A 21,526-nucleotide genomic window follows, 5' to 3' on the forward strand; every position below is an offset into this window, starting at 1 on the left:
AAATCAGAGATGAGAACTATTCTTGGTTGAAAATAAATAGTGATAAAAAGAAGAAACTTTATCGTCTTATTAATATTTATTGTAGTTTTGATGAAATAGTTGATAGTGTTAAAGATTTAAATAAAAAAGTTGAGAAAGTTAAGCAACTAAAGAATTTACCAGATGATAGTGAATAAATCTATTTAAAGAATACAATTATTATATAAATGACAAACATGTTGGAGAAAAAGTTTGTTAATAACGAATTAGGAATCGAAATTAATTCTTATATTGACAAACAGCAAAATATTTGGTTTCGAGGAAAAGATGTAGCTACTATTCTCGGTTATAGTAAACCAGAGAATGCTATTGAGAGACATGTATCCAAAAACCATAAAATACGCCAAATTACCTGGTACCCCGTTTCGGGGAGTCAGGTTCAGAACCCAAAAAGCTGCCCCGCCAAAACGGCGGGTCAGGGTAGATGGTGCACGTTTATCGACGAGGCTGGTTTTTATGAACTTGTATTTAGTTCAAAATTAGAAACTGCCAAAAAATTCCGCGATTGGGTATTTACTACAGTTCTTCCATCTATCCGTAAATATGGCCAGTACAAAATGTTTGATAGTCCTTGGAATAAGATGATAATGATTGGTAATGAGACAGACCTTCACTACAAAGTAGTTCAACTAATTAGAAATTATTATCCAGATTCTATATTAGTGGCTGGATTGGGAGAAAATCAAGATACAGAGGAAAAGAGACTAGATTCTTATAAGAAAGGTTTTCAACGAGGACAACCAGATCTAATGATTCTAGATTATCACAGGGAATATAAAGGTCTCTGTATCGAATTCAAATCACCAACTAACAATTACTGCGTATCAGAATCTCAAATAAAGATGAAAGAAAAGTATCGTAGTAGTGATTACGCATTTATTCTAAGTAATGATTATGATAAGATCAGCAAACTTATCCATAAGTATATGGCAGGTGTTCGTATTCTTTGTAAATACTGTCCAAAAGCATTTCGTAACAAAAAAACGTTAAATAAACATTACAAGGTTATTCATAGAATTGAGAAAAATATTTAATTTTTGATATTATTTTTAATATCAAAAATATACTACCCTCCAAAGTATGCCTTTATAAAATCGCTGTTGTCATCATCAAAATGTGGATTATGTATTACATCAAGAATACCAGTTCCACGCTGTCTTTCAAAAAGATAATACAAACACCAATAACCACAGAGAACAGTACTACGATTTTGTATTTCATCCGTTGAGTAAACTATTTGTTTTCCAGAAGTATAAAAATACTTTAATGCTTCTTTTGGCATTATTAGCCCGAATGGATCAAAGTACTCAACTACATTGTCTATATTTCTATAACAAACCCAGTGTGTTCCAGGACCTTGAATATCATCTAGATTAATTATTCCACATTCTTTTTTTATCTTATTAGGTAGTCTATCGCGACTAAACACCCCTCTGAAATGTTTAATACCAAGTTTCTCTACCCATTCCATAAGGTCAAAGTTGGATAGAGGTTTAATTACAAAATTGCCCCTATTAATGGAATTGAGTTGAATGGGCTGTTTTTTCCTAGTAGTAGACCCTTGCCTTTGGATTTGGACTTTTTTTTTTTAACCCCCATTCCAATTGGGTTGTTCCATGTATTGATAAAGGGTGGTGGGTAGTAGGGATAACCTTCACCATGTGTGGATGGAGGAGGAGGTGGAACGTAAACATTTGATGTATTAGATAATCCACTTCTATCAACCTGAAGTCCAGATCCAAACATCTTAGATACTAAACTAATTGCCATTGGAATTCCAATAGATGCAAGAGTTCCAAGAAATCCTCCTTCTACCTGTTTACGAGTTGGTTTTATAACTAATCGTCCTCCTGTTTGATAAGCTTTGTTGATTTGATTTATTTGTGATTTGGTAAATTCTCTTACAAGAGGAGGTAACATTGGGAAAAACTGTGGGGGGATTGTAATTCCTTTTCCAAATATTTTATTTAATCCAATTTCTCCAAGTGCAGTAGCAGCACCAGTTGCTAATGCAGGAACAGCTTTCGAAATTCCTTTTATTGCGTAAGGTAGTACTCGCGCCCCAAGAGATGCTAGTGATGAAAATAAGTTTCCACCATGTTTTACAGAATGTCTAATCTGTGTTTTACTTATCTTTATATCTGATCCTATGCCATTTGCAATAGATTTTTTTATTTTAGAAATTTGTCTTTTTGTTAACATTAACTCATCAGAACCTCGAAGATGTCCATGTTTTAATCGAAGAGTTAGTGGTGATTTATTTAATATTGCAGAAGCCAGTTTTGACTTTTGCCCATCTGTAAGTGTTACACCGTATTCGAAATAAGTAGTCATTTTTTATTTTATTATTTAGATAACAAGTGGTTCAGGAAATTTAACTACATCCCATATACTTTTCTTTTTCTTAGGTTTAGGTTCTTTATATTTTTTTAGTGTATTTTTAACAAATTTATCAAGTTGGTATTGTTGTTTTAATTTCTTTAATTTTTTTGCTTTCTTAGCATTTTCTGTTTTTAAAATCTCAAGTCGATCTTTAGTTCGTTGCTTTATCCGCGAATGATTTAAACTAGTAATATAAGGCAAAGTTTTTTTAAACTGAGTTTTACTAAATTTTAAATCAACTTTTTTACTACGTTTTTTTGCAGACTCTACTTTTTTGATTTGGGTATTTGTAAGAAAAACTTTGTAAGGTTCTTTATTAGATGTAAAGTCTAAAGTTATAATATTGTTTTTTCCAAATTCTTTTATTTGTGATGGAGTTAAATTTATAACATATTCAAAGTATTTATTTTCTTTTAAAAAAGGATATTTTTCTAAAGTTACTGGTGGATATATATCAAAAGGATTTGCCATTTTTATTTTATTTTTAGATTAAGCTCGCAGCAATAGTTTTCCATCTTGTTGTGATATTTCTGCTATTCTTTCATGTAAGACTAATGCGTAAATATTATAATCAGCGTTTGGATTAGCAGTTAATTCGTAATGAAATGCTAATTTTGTAACACCATCTTTGATATCCATTTTTTGTTTTGTCAGGTCAAAATAAACAAAAGGAAATAAAGATTTGAAATTACCTATATTAAGTAATGTTCCACCTTGATAATCATTATTTGCATAGACGTATGACATTACATTTCTAAAAACTCTTGACATATCTGTAGAAGGTTTAAAGTGAATATTTGGGTATTCGTTTCCATTTGCAACTTCCAGGTAACAATCTCTTATATTAGCATTATTTGGTAGATTAAAAGTATCGTATAAAAATGGATTCGCTGTTTGTGAATCAATTCTTGCCGTGTTAATTCCAAAAACAAATACATGCCTTGGTTTTGAAATAGCATTTGTAATTCTAAAATGTCCTGTCTGTTGTTGTGAATTATTTGATCTTTCAACTACCTCATTCAAATATATCCATTTGTAAGGTTTAAGATAATTTTCCATATACAACTTTTGTCCTTCTGAATTAAACGTAAGTTTTGGAATAAAAAGTTGTAGTCTTGTTATAATAACTCTACAATTATCAGCTGCTTGAAAAATTAAATTTGCATCTTTTTCAATTTCGATATTTAGCTCAATTTTTGTATTTGGAAGTAATTTATCTTCCAATGTTTCAAAGAAAGAATATCTATTAAGAGGAATTTCACAGTTTACTGTGACTGATGTACCTAGTAGTAGTTTCCTTTTATGAAAACCTTTATTATAAGTTGCTTTTCTTTTAGCTAACTGATTTGTGCCACTAACTTCAAATTCTCTTTCCTCTGCATTTCTTGATGTATCAGGAAAATAAAATTCGTTCGTAGAAACGCTCTCAGCATATGAAGGATTATACTCAAGAAGATTTTTAATATTTACAACATGATTTGCATAATTACAACTATAAACTTCTCGACCATTTGCTATGATACTTAATTTTTCTATAAATGAGTTACTACCATTTACAATTCCGTTATGGTCAGCAATCGCTAAATTTCCTCCATCTGCCAACTTATTTACTTTAAAATCCATTGACAGCCTTGCGTTATACCAATCAAAAGGAGTAGTTTCTCCTGTATTATCAGCAACAAATCTAAGACCTGTTTTAGTTTGGTGCGCACCATTTGCTGGAGCCGTATCTAAAGACTGTTCCAGGTCAAATACAACATCCTCATATCTATCTAAATATTTTGGATTTCTAAAAGACTTCATTTTATTTTAATAATTATATAACTTTCTCTTACGTGTTGAGCCTCCACTAAGAAGGTTATTCAATGTTTGATCTATCTCTTGTTGACTTATTGTTTCAACATTTTTATTAAAAGTAACTTTTTTCTTGGAGGGTGTAGCCTTTTCTTTGGATAACATTTGCACTATTTTATCACCAGCCTTTTTACCAGCATGTTCACCAGTTTTTGTTGCAGCCATTGTTAGTACTTTTTCACCACTTTTTTTAGCAGCTTTTTTCATTGTTTTTCCAAATATTTTTTTACCAAAAGATTTAAAAACATCTGTTAAACCTTCTCCATATATGTGTTGTCTTGTATATCGACCCAATTCAGGGTTGTATTTCATTTTAAACTCTGATTGACGCATCATTTTATTTTAATAGTTATATTATATCGAGTGAAGTATCAAAGTCATAAACCAATCTATACCATTAAAATTTACTGGTCTTCCAAGTGAGTCTGTAACATAGATTCTCATTTCATCTATGTGAAATGAGGAAACATCACAATACAATGGTCTTTTAGGTTCAAACGTAAATGGATAAGACCTTGTGAGATTGTCTGTTGGTATTACAGCAATGGTATTTGTATTTATTCCATTTACAATACTATTAGTTATTGCGGTTGTGTTAATATTTAATACATCAATTGAATTTGTGATATTTGGTAGTTTTGTTCCATACTCTGTTTTTGTAATAAGTTTCTTTTCAAATCCAATTAGGTCTCCGAATTTAGTTCCTCTCAGATCAAGTTGATAATCACCATCGAGTGATACTAAAACTCGATAGGTAGATAGTATAAAAGTTAGATTGATTGAATAAGTTTTTTGTCCACTTGAATCTGTTGAGTGATGAGACTTTTGAGACATGTACTGATGAATGTAATCATTGATATCTGAGTAGGAGTACATTCCATCTGTAAAAGTAATTGTTTGCCAGGTGGAACCATCGTGAGTATATTTGATTTTGTTATTATCGTAATCACTTCTAATGTTGTACCAAGAATAAGTCATGGACAACCGATCAAGAGCAAGTTTATGTTTCTTTTCAGGGTTGAGTTTCAAAGATGGATTAAACTTAATAGTAAAATCACCAGGTTTGCTTACTCCTCTTTTTTCCCTATTTATTGAGGAAATGTGAATAGCTCGTTCTTCCATTTTTTATATAATAGGTATATAATTTTTTAGTAGATCGTTTAGTTGTTTTTTTGAGATTACTTTCATTTGGTTGAGAAGATGTGCTATTTGAGAAAACTCAGGTATTACACCATTATTACCAGCAAGAATTGAGCCACCGAGTAATTCAAGTCTGTCTAGAAGTTGATGTGGGTTGTTAAAGTAAATCATTCCAGGGCCAGATTTTGTTTTATAATACTTAAGATTACTTAAATTTGTTGCATATATGATTAATATGTTAAAATTTTGTATAAATTTTATCGTGTTTTCATGTGGTTTTTTACTAATTGGTTTAGCTAAAATATAACCGTTTGAGTCACGTGTGAAAAATGCAGTATTTTTTATTGCTTTAGTAGTATTTTCTAAATCTTCGTGAACATCTTCAATTACTTTACTAATGGTAGAAACATCCTCTTCAAAATACTCAGAAGGGAGTTTGTAATATTCGTTAGCTTTTAGTATATCTTGTGATTCTTTACTCATTAAATATCTATCGAGATCTTCAGGTGTAAATTTTGCTATTTTTGGTCCCTCATCTGATGTAGAGGGTAAAACTACATCATCGTCTTTAGACTCTTCAAAACCTGGTAATTGAGCCAAATCCCATTTTTTTACCTCATCCATTTTATCAAATCCTTCAGTTATAGCAAGTCTGTTTTGATTAAGACCTTGTGTAAGAGCAAGTTGATTCGCTTTAAGTTGTTTTATTAGTGAGTCTTGCTGTTTATCAATACTTTTTTTAACACTATCCTGCGATTCAATAAGTGGTTTAAATGTTTCTTTAAAACCCTCTCTCATATTTTGTTTTTGCCATTTTGTTATTTTTATAACATCTCTCACCTGTCGAGTCAAATCATCAGCTTCAATTTTATTTCTTGCAAGTTTTTTGTATTCTTCAATATTCATTTTATTTAATGTACATATTAGATAAATGGAAATACCAAACTATGATAGTGGTGACAACCAAGATAAAAAATATAAACAATTATTTCCTTACATGCCATCAAACACATTCCGTATGTTAATCTGTGGAAACAGTGGATGCGGTAAAACTAATTTGTTGTACCATATGTTAATTAAACCACTACTGTATTATGATGAAATTTATCTTTACGCGCGTAATTTAGAACAGGATAAGTATCAAAAGCTAATTCAAAAAATGAGGGATTTGAGTAGTAAACTTGGTTACGAAATACTTCATGTAAGTAATGATGAAATAACCCCAGTGTCAGAAATGGATTACGAAGACAATCAAAAACTTGTGATATTCGATGACTACGTTTGCGATAAAAACCAGAGACAACTGATTAATTATTTCATTCAAGGACGACATAAGAATTGCTCTGTAATCTACCTCAGTCAATCGTTTTATAAAACACCAAAGGACATTCGGTTGAATTGTTCTCATTACTGTTTATACGAATTTCCATCATCTAGGGAAGCAAATCGCATATCATCTGAGTTAGGAGTTAGTAAAGAAGATTACCACTCAGCAACTAAAAAACCGTATTCATTTCTATACGTTGATAAACCAAGAAAACGTATAGCAAAAAACTTTACTGGTAATCTAACCTAATAATTAAAATGGGTATATTTAACGAACATTCAGATAATACATTTGCTAAGGGAATCCAAGGTGCACCAGGAGTTGGATTTAATCTCACTTCAAGTGGGGATTATGATATGATAAATAAAAAACTAAGAAATGTTGGTGCACCTAGTGCTAATACTGATGCTGCTACAAAAAAGTATGTTGATGATAATTCCACTGGAACTTCCTCAACATCACGACTAACAGTTGATTCAAACATTGATATGAAGGATAGATACCGTATTCAAAATCGTATCACACCACAGGATTCTAAAGATCCTGCAACAAAATATTACGTAGACAACACATTTCTTGACACAGATGGTTCCTACCCCATGAAAGGAAATCTTAATATGGCCAACAATCGAATATTAAATCTGCCAGCTCCATCAGGTTCCAATCAACCAACACCATTAGCTTTCACAGATTTGAAGTATCTCCATGTTGCTGGAACAAATAAAATGACTAATAATTTAAACATGGATAATAAAAAAATAATTAACCTTAGACCACCAACAGCCTCCACAGATGCTGCAACCAAAAAGTATGTCGATGATAAAACTTCTTCTGGTGGAAGTAGTGGAAGCAGTTTAGATTTAAGTAATTATTTGAAAAAAGATGGTACCGTTACTATGACTGGTAACTTAAATCTTGGAAACAAAAAAATAGTTGGTCTTGCAACTCCAACATCAAATACAGATGCTGCAACAAAAAAATATGTGGATAATAATGCTGGAAGTCCAGATTTGAGTGATTACTTGGAAAAAGATGGTAGCGTCGCTATGACTGGTAATCTTAATCTTGGTAATAATAAAATAGTTAACCTCAGTGACCCCACCACAGATCAGCAAGCTGCTAATCGCGGATGGGTTCGTAAACAAATAGAAAGGTTTGATCATCATTCTGGAAATGGAACAAGTGGTGTATTTACTATAACAGATCCAGCTGCGCCAACAACTTTGTATTTACAATATGTCTCAGGTTCATCATTTGATGATTTTTTTTTTACAACATCAGCACCTGGTCAACCTCTTGTAGGTTGGACACCAACTGCTAACACATACATTAACAAAATAGAATTTCAATTTGGTTCGCGAAATATAAACGTTGACTTTCTTTGGTTTATTCCCAGAGACAGTTCACATTCCAATTCTAACTTTTGGGTAAGTGGAAATCGCACTGGCACTTGGTCATTAAATATTCACAAGTCTTGGAATTATAATATGTCAGGAGTAAAACTAAGAACGCATAACAACTCAAATCACACAGCTATCACTTGTCGGCTATTCACTGATCTACCAAAAGCGATAACCAAACCACTTAAGAGAATAGAAATCAACACACCTAAAATTGTAATAAGTGGGGTTGTAAAAGCTGATGTCAACCTTGGTGGTAGTAAAATAAAGAATCTGGGTTTACCAACCCAAGACAATGAAGCAGTAAACAAAGGTTACGTCGACAATCTAGTTCATCTTACTGCAGTTCAACCAAGTCATTACAAAAATGAGTTTGCTTATCTCATGTCAAGTGGGGCTCAATGGACTGATGAAATGGATGGAGGAGTTAGTTTTGGTATAAGAAGTATAGGAGATTTAGCACCAAACAAAGGAAACTTTCACGACTATAATCACAAAGTTATTTACATGAATATAATAAAAAATTCTCAAGGTAAATATATTTATAAGATGGGAATTAATTTTTTTAGACTAGCTGCAAATATTGATTACACACTATGTTTGGAAATACTCAACACTGATTATAACCTTTGGAATAATACTCAAATAAGTGTTGACAAAGGAACTTCAAAAGGATTATCAATTGGAAATGTAAGTATAAAAAAGTTGTCCCATAGTTATACTAATACACAAGGGAAATCAAGTATAATGTACTACCATAGAATGATAGTTAATTTTCGAAAGTTGACATCTGGTAAAAGGTTCTTTCTTCACATTTTGGTTAATATTCTTCAGGGTGGATATAACCTGGCTACGTATCCAAATCAGTTTTCAGGAGTTTACCTGGTTGCTTATGGTATTATGGGTACATTTAGCAATATCGATCCAGATAAAGTTTACGATTATCACACCGCATTTGATATCAAACCAACAGAAGTAGTGTATAATGTTGATATTAATGCAAATCAAAAAGAAATTAAAAATATCAAACTTGACCGACAAAATGATAATAGTGCTGCAACAGTTGCATTAGTAAAAGAACTAGCTCCTCACACTAAAAACAGTCTTTACAGATTATACTTTAGTGAATTTTATGACTTTACTGATGCGGATTTGTATGGATTAAGTAAAGGTGTATCTGGTGTTATTTTCAATTCTTTAAAACCTAATATTACACTTCCCAATAGAGACCTAACTGATATAACAAATAATGGCATAAATGTGAAAGGTTATCCTGTTCATTTTACTCTTCCTAATTATATTACAAAATATAGTTTATGCATTTCTTTTTATCATTGGAGAAATAGAAGTTTTAGCCTGACTAAAAAAAATACAGATAATAATAATATTTTAGTAAAATTGGATTATAATAAATCAAACAATAAAGTAACTTTAACTGTCAATAAAACAACTCAAAATTTTACCATGCTAAGTAGTTTTAATGGTCAAAGGATTGTTGTATGGCTGGCAGAAGATTTTAATTCAAATGTCACAAAAGTTTCAATAAGTAACTACAGTGGGATATTAACTATACCAGCCGTTCAAAAATCCTTTTTTCAACAGTTTGATTTTACAACTGAAGATGGAGTGTTAAATAAATTAATGTACTCTCCAAACTTTTACGACATCGGCTCTGAGCAATTTCACAAAGTAATGCTTCAAGAAAAGTTAAGTGGAAGTTATGTAACGTAAAGAATAAATGAAAAGAAATAGTAGTAAAAAGAGTATTTTTGAATTTAATCATATTGATAAATCTTTATCAGAAGAGCAAATAGAAACTATAACAAACCTTTATAAACATTACCACAAGAAACATTGGTGTTATAAGAAATCTTATAAATCTTATAAATTTCTAGATAATTTTTTTACTATTTCTAGTTTATCTCTTATTGCAGTTGGCACTATCACAGGAGGGTTGACACTCAATCCTATTATTCTTGGAGTAGTAAATGGTGCAGGAGTAATTGTTGCTGGAATTACAAAAAAGAAGGATTTTAAGAAGAAGATAGAAACGACAAAACTGGCTTATACTACTTTTGAGAAAGTGCTCGTTGAATTACGATCAGCACTCAGAGGAGATGAGTGGGATAAGGAAGAATTTATAGATCGTATTAAAATTTTAGATGAAATAATAATTGATCAATGTCCATCAAGTGCTGATAACTTTGTAGAGAAGTATAAAAATAAATTTGAAAATATAGATTAAATATTAAAATTAATATTTAATCATAAGTATCTAAAGGTATATTTTTGATTATCTTTCTTTGAAGTTGCTGTTTTATAAGATTTTCTTTTACAACAAATATTTGAAATACTACCAGCATTAATATCTAATTCAATCGCTGCTTTTTTGATAGATATAAATCTTCTTTCTTTTCCAGTTTCAATACAGGTAGAAATTATTGCCTTATTTTTACTTTTTTCAATATTTTGCTTATGAGTGAGTAGTTGCAAATTTTTAATTCTGTTGTCAGTTTTAACCCCGTTTATATGATCAATCTCAAAAAATCTCGGAATTGGTCCTTTAAAAACTTCGTAAACAAATCTGTGTTGAGAATATGTCTTTGGTTTTTCTAGTTTTTTACTGCAAATAATAAAAAATAGATAACCATTAGAATCTTTATTTTTATTTATTATTTTCTTTCTTTTAAGAGAGTAAATATCTCCATTTTTATTTGCAGCATAATTAGAAAACACTGGATGTTTGTAGTATTTTACACCATCAATTACTACTCTTTGTTTTATTTTTGAATCCATTATTTTATAATAGCCATACTTACGAATAGATGGAAGTACTTTTGAAAAAACCCATCTTTAAAAAAAATTAACAGTTTCTAACTTTGAAGAAAAAACAAGAGAATAAAATCCACTTTCATTTATAAAAACACAATTTTGTAAACCCCCCGTCGTCTGGACGCCCCCTTTATATTTATCTTCTATACTTACATTTTTTCTTATTGCTTGTGTTGTATCTCGGTAACCGAGTATCTTAGCTACTTCTTTAGCTTTGAACCAAACCCTTAGTTTTTCATCAATATAAGAGTTAAACTTGATTCCAAGATGTCTATTTATAAAAACTTTTTCTAAAGTGTTTTCCATTTATAATTTAATTTTATTTCTTTAAGCCTTTACTAATTTTCTACCTAAACAAATTATACAATTTTGTTCTCCTTCAAGGGGGCCCTGAATTGAGGCCTCCTTTAATCCATCTGCCTTGGAGTCGACCCCGTGAATCGCGGGGTTGAACTTTTTATATTTTTGAAATATAAAAATCAAGGATATAACTTTTTTTCTCTTAAAAGTTTTTCAAGTGATTTAACATCCTCACCCCAAAAGAAATCATCAAATTTTTTTTCCTGTTCCTCATTCATTGTAAGACCATAGCCTTCAGCAAAATAAGCATTTTCATCTATTTCTTTTTTATTTAAATAAAATTGTTCTGGAGCACGAGTTTTTTCAAGTGCACGAACTAATTCTTTTAGTTTTCTCCCTATCACAGGATCTTCAACTTCAACATAAATTTTCATAGGAATGTATTCATCACTATCTAGTTGAATATATTTTCTTAGCTTATGAAAAAAAATACCTTTTTGGTCTTTTTTTAACTCCTCTACTATTTTAATTAGATCCTTTGGTTTCTCAGGTTCCTCAGGTTCCTCAGGTTCCTCAGGTTCTTTTGAGTAATCTACTTCCTCAGCAATATTAGCTAAGAATTCTCTTTCTTTTAGTGATGGATTGTTAAGGTCAATAAATCCAAATATATCACCTAAAGATCTTTCCATTTCAACTAAGTAATCTAAAACAGATGGATGAAGTTTATACAACACTTCACAGATATGTTCCAAATTTAACAAGGACCTGGGATTAATTTGTATTTGCATTTTATTAATAATATTTATTTCTTTAAACCTTTATAACTATCCCACCACTTTTCATAAATCTCTAAAGTTAGAGGACTAATCTTAAGTTTGATAAGTTTATACTTTTCACAACCCATCTCCTCCAAAATTTTTTTAGTTAAATAATTAATATTTATCATTCTCTTTCTAAAGTATTGCTTGTTTAGTATTTCCATAATATGATTATCTATTTTTGTTAGTTTATCGTAAAGTTCACATTTTTCTTCATAATTTAGGTTTATTCTTTTAGAAATTTCACTTACCTTTTTCTCATAGTGGTATTTCCTATGGTAAATACTCTTTTTTCTATAATGCAACCTATCCAAATCTTTTACATCAAATAATCCTAATACATGACCGTTTTCTGTACCACATTCATCACAGATTTTTTGACCAGAATAAATAGTAAAACATTTAGTATTTTTACAATTTAAACATTGTGCTTTTTTACTAACTTGTTGAATAGGATTTTTATAATTATAAATTATAGCTAAATATTTTTTTATTTCCTCCTCTGTATAAGACATTTATTATTTAATACTTTACTACTTTTAAATAATTTTTTATCTAAAAGCTAAAGTATGCACTTTATCCTCTAAAACAATACGCTTATCATCTTCATTACTTAGAGCTATTTTGTTAACTTCTTTAGAATATATATCATGTTTTTCACTTCTTATTATTTTCATACTTCTCATTTCTTTCTCACCTGAAAATAGACATTTAACATAATCATCAAAATCCATTGTCTTTTTTACAACATTTTTCTTTACTCCTTTACACTTTTTAACTTCCCTATCCTCTTCAATTTTAAAACTATAAATTTTGGGACGCAGCCCAACAAAATGTGTTATCTGTTTTCCTGCTACCTCATCTTTAAACATTCCAATAACTTTTTTATTAGCTCCTGTTAGTATTCCAGATTCATGATTGGAAGGATAATCTGAAGTGTCAAACTTATCTCTTACATCAGGACATATATCATATATATTTTGTTTTAATCTCATACATTAGACTATCCGTATCTGTAAACAATAATTCTGCTTTATTTTTATATTTCTCTTTAATGTATGTGTAATGAAAATTAAACATTAGTGTTTTTGATAAATCTAGAATTGCTTGACCAACATATACTGGTTTATTAAAATAAATTTCAGTCTTTTTCATATGAACTGCAATAAGATTTTTATCAAATATTGTTGCTCTTTCAAAGTTTGGACGACTTGTTAATTTAGCAGCTTTCCTACGATTATCCACCAGAATTATATTTTGTCTTTTTCTTATGTTTTCTATTGTTTTTCCAAAAACACTATTGTTCATTAATTTAAAAAAGTCTTTCTCAAAACTGTTAGTTGCTTTTTTTCGAAGTTCTGTATTCTTTCTTATATAAGGTTCCATCCATGAACTTTGATAAAATGATAATCCTCTATGTACAGCAGTTATTCTCATCCCCATTTCAAGATATTGTCTTAAATTTCTATAATGTACAACATAGTTTTTTCTTGGTTTAAAATGACAAATAAGTTTTTCCACACCATTAACAATCATTTTCTCAGGTGCTAGAGGATAGTCATTATGTAATGTCCATAGTTTTTCAGGATACTCCAGATCTACTTCAAATATATAACCTTTTTTCCCAAGATTTGACATACTATGATTTTTTTTCTCCAAAATATCAATTACAGTTTCTTTTGTTAAATCACGCATCCATTTAAATCCATGTGTTGGAAGTGATTGTAACATTGCCCAACCGTAAAGATTATTAGCATCTAAATATTGAATAAAAGTAGACTCTTTATCAGGATTGTAATCTTTCATATATTTGTTATTTGCTTCCGCATATCTTTTTGATATATGAGTAATACCACCACGAATACCTTGCTCAAACATCATTAACATATCATAATCATACAATAGTTCTAATTCCTGACCTGTTTCTTTTAGACAAGCATCCCATGCTAGACCGGGAGATGTATAATAATGTGCTGGATCCAGATTGTAATGGTGGAGACAAGTTTTTCTAAAATTCTCAAATACATCTGCCAAAAGTAAAACATCAGACTTTAAGTAAAGATTGTGATAATCTCTGATTGTTTCGCAATTAAAAGTATTCCAAACATTAATAGCATGTTGATAATCATCATCTGATATACCTTCATCATTTAAGTAGGAGTAAAATTCTTCTTTTGGAGGTAGCTTTTTTTCAGATAGTTTTTCTAGAGAGGAAACATAATCATAAGGATAAACACCTTTACGAGTTAGTAAATCTACATTCTTCTTAAATATTTTTTTTGTATTAGTAAAATCTTCTGGTTGTAAATTTCCAACAAGATTAGCAAGTGATGATTGAAGAAACTTTAGTGAATCTATAAATCGTACTTCAAAATTCAATGAAACCATTTCCCCAGTAATTTTAGATTTATACTCAGCAACTTTAATCTTTTTCGAAAACGAAATATATTTTTCCTCTGTTGATGGAATACAGTTTAAATCACCTGGTAAACAAGCAAGTTGCTTTATAAACAAATGTGCGTCATAACCTTGAAGATTATGAAATATAACTGGAAGAATCATTGGCTTTCTACACTGGAGATTGCAACTGTTATGAGCAGCTCCACGGTATTGTCCTGTAAAATGACAATGATCTCTAACTTTGTCAGTGAGTAATTCTTTCTTACAAATATGGCAAAATTTCTCTTTATTAAATGATATTTTTTCTTCTTTTGTTAAACTAAGAGGTTTTGGTTGAAGATAAAAATCGTTATAAATACTTTTAGTTAATTCTTCGAGTTTATTTACAAATATCTCAGCTACATTATCATCATTATTGTTTTTTGTATAAATAATTGGTTTAATTGTTATATTTGATACTATTCCCTTAATATACAAACAAAATCCTGAAGGTTCATGCTTTTGGTAGTTGTAAGTATAAGAATACTCTGGGTTAGGGCTGCAATTATTTAATGGTTTAGTAAAGCATTCAAAATCTGCGTAAACTACAAAAGGAACAGGAAGTTGTTTGTAGTAATTTTTGAAATATAACATTGTTTTTGGTTCAGGCATTTTGACAACCACTGTTTCATTATTTGAACAATATAAGATATGTTTTTGTAATAATTCTTCTTTAGTGTAATGAGTAAAACACTTTTTACAAATAAATATTTTTTCCTTACTTTTGGTTTTTTGAGACTTAATCAAACGATTAAAATTTTTGATTAATGTGTAATGTGAAACACCATCTTCCTCATATAAAAATAAGTCAATAGTATTTATACAGTCTTTCTCTGCCATTTTCAAAGGGTAAAAAATTCTTTTTTCATCAACTGAAAAAACATTAATTCCTGGAATTTCTGGATTAAGTTTTTCAAATTTGGAAATATCTTTTAATTTCATAGGAAAAATAATTCCATTAGAGAATTTTCATACTTTTTCAAATCTGTTATTCGAAAATCATTATCTTCTCTTGGATAAAGATATCTTAGTATACACCAAAGAAAACATTTTTCATCTTTGTTTTGAATATTAACTATTGCTTTTTTATTTGTTATCCAATCAGGAAGAGGAATGTAAAACGACCCATTCGCTGGATTATATTCAACAGTATGAATTTCAAGTTTATCAACTTCTTTAAAATGCCATGCACTTCCAGCTGCTTGATAAGCTTCAATATTTCCTTCAATTTCATCTTTACATATTTGAATTAATTCGTCAACATCTGTGGATTTAATATTAATATGTGTTGTTGTATGAAAGTAAGCTTTATCGTTTTCAATTCCTACAAGACCAACACTTTGTGAAATATTTTGTTTTTCCATAATACAAACCAATATCATCTTAAATTTTATATTTCGATGATATTTAAAAAAATCTTTTAAAGTTTTATTTATTCTCTCAAAAAACTCCATTGGAGTCAAACCAAAAATTCCTCGAATAATATATTTAACAGCAAAGTCTTCAAGAGCTGATTTTTCTTTTTCAAGTCCTAATTCATAATGTTCAAAAATAGCACGCTCAAGAGCTTTACGTAAATAAGGAGGAGTATCTTTGGGAATCTCTCTATTTTTTATACATTCCTCAAAATACTCATCAAATGTTTTTATCTTTTTCTTTTTATAATGTTGCGTCTCTACAACGAGGGTTTTAGGTTTTTTAATTTCTTTTTTTATATCAATACCTTTTTTTACTTTTTCTCTTGCTTCTACCAATTTTTTATATTGTTTAATTAATCTTTTTCTTGATCCTAATTCCTTATAATCTTTCTTAAGCCCTTCTTTTTGTGCTTCTACTATATTTTTTATTTTATCTAAAGACATATTCTGAAATTGTTTATCTGTTATAAAGGGAGTACTACCCCACGAACCATTTGCTTGGTTAGACATGACGTCTTATAACCTTATAATTAGATTATAAGACTATAAGCTTTTTTTTAATCACTTTCACTTTCACTTTCACTTTCACTTCCACTTAGAACTTCATTTAGAATTTCTCTTAGATATTCATTTTCAATTTCTCTTAGAGATTCAATTTCACTTTCCTCATCTACCCTAATATATTCTTTATAAAGATCATTTTCAAAATCTTCTTCATTTTTAATGTTGACATTGTTAGTAAAGATGATAAAATTCGCAAAAAAATCTAGAAATTTATCATTATTTATAAAAAAGTCATCATAAAAAGTGTGACCCATATGAAAACATATTTCAAATTTTAAATCAATTATTTGCTTAACAACACTTAATTTGAACTTTAATTTACTAATATTTTGAAGTTTCCCCATTTTTTGACCCTTCAAAACATTTTTAAAATCTCTATCAAGTGCTCTTGCTCTTGAAGATGAAAAAACTTCTTCTAAAAAATCAGAATCAGTATCAGCCTGTTCTTCAATAATTTGTTTAAACTCTCCACACCTCCTATTAATCCCTCTTATGTAAAGCCATTCTTTTTTGAAGTCTTTTGCATATTCAGGGATTTTTGAGTGTTTTTGATTTGAGCCAGAAATAAAACCAGAGTGAACCAGACTACCCATTTCTATAACTACTTTAGTCTTTAGCAAGATGCTTTACTGCTCATCTGTATGGTCTAATACTACACTCCAGAATATAAACAGATTACAATCTATTCAGAATTTTGCCAGCAAGATCGTAACAAACTCTAGGAAGTTTGACCACGTAACACCTTTGCTTCGAGAGCTAAACTGGCTTCCTGTTAAAGAACAATTATTCTATAGAGACTCCGTTTTGACCTTTAAATGTCAGAACGATCTTGCGCCTCAATACTTAACGAGCAAGTTTACCAAGCGCTCAAATATACATACTCGTAACACTCGTACACGGAACTCTTTGCAGATTCCGCTATACAGAACGGCTATAGGCCAGCGCACATTTTCCTACAGAGGGGCCTACATATGGAATAACTTGCATAATGAACTTAGGCAAAGTGCCTCATTGGCATCTTTCAAGCGCGCCCTGAAAGACACACTATTGAGGCAGACATTTCCTTCATAAGCTTTAGATTTTAGTAGAATACCATCATAAATTGTCATTTCGAGGTTTTTATTGTCATTTTTGCTTTTATAAATTGGAAATAGTTTGTAAATAGTTCCTGAAAAACCTCACGAGGATGTTACTATTAAAGTTATTTATTTATTTATTTATTTGTAAGGAACAGTCAACGGCGAAATCAAACTCCTTCAAAATCGCTCAAAAAACCGCTTTTGAGGTCAAACGACGACTATATACCACAGGTAAAGTAATTCAACGTTTATTTATCATTGATTTATATAAATAGTTAGCGATATATCGCTATAGGTGAAGCAAACGGTAAATCCAGTACATTTACTATAAAATAACAATCGGCTACACAAACAGATTGTGTGGGCTCCAAGTGGTCTACCATTGCGAACTGAGTCACGTGAAGAATGAATTTTCTCTACTCTGCATGTCAGAATGAGAATGGTTAGAGAGAGAGAGAAAGTGTTCAGAAACGGTAGTGGGTTTAGATTTAATCTTATTTTTGTCGACTGCGCGTCTGTGTTCGTTAAATCTGTCCTTGAGGCGTCGCTTAGTTTCACCTATATATTGTAAATTACAACGGTTACATTGAACCACTGTAGATCACGTTTTTAGTTTTACAGGTAATGTGTGAAGTGATGGAGCGTGTTTTACCTGTAGCGTAAAAAGTATAACTTGTAAGGCCGTTAGTCATGTATGGACAAGTGGCATAATTTTGTCCACAGCGGAAGGAGACTGGCGGAAAATGATTGTTAGGGATAACCGGTATAAGGTCAAGGAGATTAGGGCTACGTCTGAAAGCAACAAAAGGCGGTTGCTTTGCAACGGTTAGAGGACTGTGTAAGATGTAAAAATGTTTGCGTAAGATATTAGAAATGCGTGGAAGTGCTGGGTTATATGTGAGGACAAAGGTTACAACATCGTTAGAATCTTTAAGTTTACAGTCTGTAACTCGTTAGTACCAGAAGTATTTTTGTAACCACGAGCAAGAAGATATGTTTTTAGTTCATTAATGCGAAGTTTAAACTTAACGTCTGTAGAGCAGATACGGCGGAGGCGACGGGCTAAGCTGAAGTGAATGGCTTTCTTAGTGTGGTGAGGATGGCATGATGAGCTGAGAAGGTGTTGATGTTTAATTACCTGTGGGTTTAGTGAATAGATAAGTTTCAATTACTGCAATTATTGCTGCGGAGCGACCGAAGGGAGCGAGCAGCAACATAATCAGGATTTAAAGGAAATATATAAGGGGCGACGAATTCTCGAATTCATCACTTTTTACCACAATGCATTGCATTTAACCACACTTTTTACCACAATGCATTGCATTTAACCAGAGTGCATTGCGCCACGAACAACTCAAATAAAAACACGGGGAAGTTCGGTGGGTGAGAGAGTGCATCGTTCGCTGCTCAGACTTAGAGTTTTCTTTGTGGCAAATTTTCTACAGTACGGTTAGAGGTCTCACCAAATTTTAAGACACGCAGGAGTCTTTCAGATGAGTACGATGGTTAACTTGGGGATTGGATTTCAATTCAAGAGCCTTTGACTCGTCCAGGTGTTAAACCTGACGAGAAGATGAGCATTTGCTCTTGGACTCCGCAACACGGGGGATATACAAATTCCAGCTTGCTAGAAGGTGATGTGAAAGTGAGAAAATGTCATGCAATACTATTCTTAAGAAACTGTATGAGCCGAGAATGGATGTGATTTTGACCATTCGCTTCAATATAACAGCGGAAATCGAGATAACAAAACATATGTTAGGGGCACCCAACGGCAATTTTCGGGAAAATATCTGTTCGGAAGACGATTTGAGAACTAGAATTTTCGGAACATTTGTTGTAAAATTTCTTGCTTGCCTGCCTCTCCTAGGATTTTCGAACATCTACAAAATAGTATAATTACCCATTTTAAACGGATTTTTACCCTAAAAAAGGCCACCTAGAATTTTCGGGAGCCTTCTCCTGGCTGAAATTTTCGAAAAGGTAAGTTTTGATCCCTATAATTTTCGGATCACTAGACTTTCAGCTAGGAAATCCGAACAGATGAAAAGTTTTTAGGGGATAAAAATATGCCTATATCTACCGTTTAAATACTAAAATACGTTCAACAATGCTATGTTAAGTGGTTTTGAACTATATCCTCGTTGGGTGCCCCTGATATGTTTTGTGTCCTACTTTGCAGACGAGGACGTGTATCGGCGTTTTGAAAAGCATAATTATGTTCTTTCATTCATTCATTGCCATGGAATTAAATATGCGTTTACATTGTTTTTTCACTGTTAATAGCTCGGTTAATGCAGCTGGCGATCATCTTGCCGGCGGAAGTTTCATGGAAAAGGAATAAAACGAAAGGCTTTTCCTAAAGACTACGAAATCAGTCTCTGTGGTGTAGTGGTTAAGTGTAGTCGCGTCGAGTCGAAGGTGCCGGACTCGAGTCCTACCGAATTATTTATTCCTACTTTCTTTTTTTTTCCGTTTTTTGTGTTGTTGTTTTCTATAAATATATAGCTAAATAACTGTTACTTAATAAAGTGCGACAAACAGCAAGAAAAGTATTGTGTTTCCAGAGAAAATATCGTGCACCGTATATTAAATATATGGATAAACAATCTGAATTTCTATTATTTCCTACAATTTACTGTGGGAAAACCAGAGTTGATAACCACTTGATCATTTTCTAAACAACGTTCCCACGAGTTCTTTCTTTAGACTGATAGTAATTATTCTAGTACTTTCCAACATGTAAATAGGACATTCAATGTCATTTTTTATTCTTTTAAGTCTCACTGCCTAACTAATGCCAGTATCAACAGAATGTGCCGCAGCATTACTATCATTTAGATACCCCAGTAATAATAATAGTAATAATTTGTGAACTTATTGTGCGCAACTTAACATGAGAATGATCAGCTGCCCATTATAACTGCATTACTTTACAAGAAACAAATAAAAGATAATGCATTTAAAAAATAACAATAAAAAGAATATATATGCATGCAAGTAAGTAACCGAATGTAAAATTGATCACCAATATACAGTTCTAAAAAGATAAGTCTTAATATGCGCCTTAAATCTGTTCACATGAGTAATCGCACGAAGTTCTTTTGGAGGAGTTCCAGAGCGTTGGCGCTGCTACCATAAAAGCTCTAGCACCTAACGTAGTCTTCGATCGAACAGCTGGCATAGAAAGTAAATACCTGAAGATCTAAGGTTATATAAAGACGATTTAAATGTTAGTAAATCGCATAGATTTTACTTAGGGGCAAGGCCGTGAATTGCTTTGAACGTAATAAGCAGTATCTTAAACTGTATCCGGGCTTTAAGAGGTAGCCAATGCAGACCACGCAGAAGGGGTGAGATGTGGCGAAACCGAGGCGCATTACAAACTGGCACGGCTGAGGCGTTCAAAACTCTCTGCAATTTGTTAAGCTGGTAGTTGGGCAGCCCATACAAAAGACTGTTGCAATAATCAACACGAGAAGTGAATAAATGCATGGAGATGCATTTCCGTTGATTCTCGAAACAAATACTTGCGAATGCGTTGATATTATGCAAATGGTAAATTTAGGCAACACCACATAACTTGCTAATATGAGTTGACATAGTGAGCTGCTCATCGAACCATGAGCCTAGGTTTCTACCTACTGTTACAGGAGAAACATCAGTCCTCTCAACCCTAACGCAATTGATGTTAACCTTTGCCAGCTGCTGCCTAGTACCTACAATTAAAAATTCTGTTTTATCATCATTATACCGGTACTAGAGACACCATGACGTCGAGAAATGGTACGTTAGTAAGAGAGTGAGATCTAGTGAACTTAATAGTGGGATGAATGTTATTGAGATAATCGACGAATATTTTCTTGAACGATCCGGACCTTCTGTCCAGATCATGAAAATATCATCGATATATCTCAACCACATGTGAGGCTGC

General features: G+C 31.5%; 1 protein-coding gene across 1 annotated transcript in view; it reads left to right on the forward strand.

Moving 5' to 3' along the window:
• The window catches only part of LOC140949682 (uncharacterized), a 34,286-nt gene that overhangs the window by 6,483 nt on the left and 6,277 nt on the right, over window positions 1-21,526 (forward strand). The window lies entirely within an intron of this gene.

Source organism: Porites lutea, chromosome 10 (genome assembly GCF_958299795.1).
Source record: "Porites lutea chromosome 10, jaPorLute2.1, whole genome shotgun sequence".
NCBI lineage: Eukaryota > Metazoa > Cnidaria > Anthozoa > Scleractinia > Poritidae > Porites > Porites lutea.